This window comes from Sinocyclocheilus anshuiensis, unplaced genomic scaffold (assembly GCF_001515605.1).
Source record: "Sinocyclocheilus anshuiensis isolate Anshui unplaced genomic scaffold, SAMN03320099.WGS_v1.1 scaffold165, whole genome shotgun sequence".
In the NCBI taxonomy this organism is placed as follows: domain Eukaryota; kingdom Metazoa; phylum Chordata; class Actinopteri; order Cypriniformes; family Cyprinidae; genus Sinocyclocheilus; species Sinocyclocheilus anshuiensis.
The window spans coordinates 355,377-358,071 of record NW_015540851.1 but is presented as its reverse complement, the minus strand read 5'-3'; positions in this window follow the sequence as shown (position 1 = coordinate 358,071).

Below are 2,695 nucleotides of genomic sequence, written 5' to 3'. Positions count from 1 at the left end.
AAATTAAAAAAAGCCTTGTGACTAATACCACAGAGCCACAGAAAAATTACATGACAAAGCACAGATTGATTGATCGATGGCATCACAACAACACAAAAAAATCCCAAATCCTTCACAGACCAGTTGAGTCCATATTTACTGAATTCCACATACTTGTTGCAGCATGAACTCAGCAGTGAATTGTAAGTTAATTGCTTTAATCACATTTTACACTAAGTTGTAAACAAATTTACCAAATGTAAATGTAGTATAATAGCAGCACTGAATAAGGCTGTGCAGCCAGTGGTTAAATTGCACTAATGCTGTCTTTACTCCATGCTGCTCTTGGATTTCTTGTGAATTAAACAGCCAGAACAGCCTGTAGCAAACATGGGATTATTACATTGTGCAGAGCCAATTTGAGTATGTGCAGGGACGTGCATCCTAATGTGCACACGCTTTTGTTTCGTTTTTTTAAGGGAAGTTGGTAAAGCATAACATTTTTTCTTTAATATAAAACTGTTCATATTTTAAAAAAGTGAAGTGAAGTGAAGTGAAGTGAAGTGACATGTGGCCAAGTATGGTTACCCATACTAGGAATTAGTGCTCTGCATTTAACCCATCCTAAGTGCACACACAGCAGTGAACACACACACACACTGTGAACACACACCCGGAGCAGTGGGCAGCCATTTATGCTGCGGCGCCCGGGGAGCAGTTGGGGGTTCGGTGCCTTGCTCAAGGGCACCTCAGTCGTGGTATTGAAGGTGGAAGAGAGCGCTGGTTATTCACTCCCCCCACCTACAATTCCTGCCGGACCGGAGACTCAAACTCGCAACCTTTGGGTTACGAGTCCGACTCTCTAACCATTAGGCCACGACTTCCCTCTGCTTATGCTTCACGGCTAAGTGGTTTGTTCTTCATTCTATTTCCACTCACAATATTTAGGCATTATGGGGAGGGGGGTACCTTTTCTTTATAGTAGGAATTTTACCAGAATGTTGGTGGAGAACCTCACCTTCAAGTCAGTCAGCCACTGGAACTATTGCATATGTTTCGGAAGGAGATGAGACTACTGTGCTGTTCCTGTCACTTCATGGAGATCTTGGAGAGAAAGAAGAACAGGATTTAGAGATCACCAACTTGGACTTGCTTAGTGGCTTTCAAACTTGTGCAAGATATCAGTACAGAGAATGATGACACAGTCAAGTATAAACTGAATAATAGTAATATAAAATAATAAACAGGAATAAATAAATGCAATTTAACAGTGTAACATTCATGCCACCCTTGCAGATTTAAATGAATAATTCACCAAAAAAAATGAAAATGAACTGAAAATTCAGTGATGTAGATGAGTTTGTATTATCATCTGAACGGATATGGAGAAATATGGCATCGGTTGCTCACCAGTGGATCCTCTGCAGTGAATGGATGCCGTCAGAATGAGAGTTCAAACAGCTGTTAAAAACATCACAATAATCCAAAAGTAATCCATACCACTCCAATCCATCAATTACATGTCTTGTGAAAAGCTGCACAGCCTGGGGGTGAGTACATTTTCAGCAAATTTTCATTTTTAGGTGAACTTTTGGAACATAACATAACCAGTATTTTACCAAATGAGTCTGTGAATCTGACCTGAAGGCTTTTGGTCATGATCCAACTGATAAAATATGATGTTTATAACGGTAATGGTGATAATGTAACACTACAAGGACAACATCTGAACTTAAAATGGAGTGCAATGCTCTGCTGTATTTTAGTGGAATAAAGTGATTGTTTTGATATTTACATTATTTTAATTATTAATTAGTCTACTTATTTTGCCTGTAATTATATTTATAATGAAGTGGGGCGATGTTGAAAACTTGCTGATGAGGATGTTGCTGCATGCTGGAAATAGTTCACATTCACTGTAGGAAAAGTGGAAACAGTAAGGAATTGTACAGTCAACTTAGACTACTCAAAAAAAAAACAAAAAAAAAGACCAGAATCCTGGGAAGCTGCTGAGAGAAATGCCTTAAAACAACTGTATACATGAAAAATGCATATGTTTCTTTTTTTTTTTGTCTCGACTAGGCTTCCTGGAGGAATATGCCAAAACAGTGAAGGCGAATATAACAGTCCTTCAAATGACTCTTGGGCGACTTTTAAAATTCATATCCTGCCTCACAGCTGACCAGGTCCAGCAGCACTGGTTCCAAAAGCCGCGTGCCTGGAGTGGTCATATGCTCGCCTGGCCGTGGTTCGTAAACAACATAACTGACCTGCGGTGTGTTTTTCTCCAGGCAGTGTTCCAGGGAACAATGCTGCATCCATACAAAGCTGCATTAGTTGTAGCGAGGAATTGCATTACAATAAAAACAAAAACAAAAGCAATTCGCTTTAGGTTAATCAGAATTAAATAAATTAATGCAATTAAAATAGTCATTAAATGCTTCACAATACTACTGAAATTTTAAATACTGTAATAACTCAAATGCATGATTTAAGAACTTTTCACACTTAAAGCACTGAATTTAAGTAACTGAGATATACTACTGTTTAAAAGTTTGAGGATGATAAGATGATTTAATGTTTTTAAAAGAATACTCATGCTCATCAAGGCTGAAAATACAATAAAATATTGAATAGAGTAAACATTTTTAAAATATTAAAATACATTTATATTTAAATAATGTGAAATATTACCACAAAAAAAAAATAAAAAAAA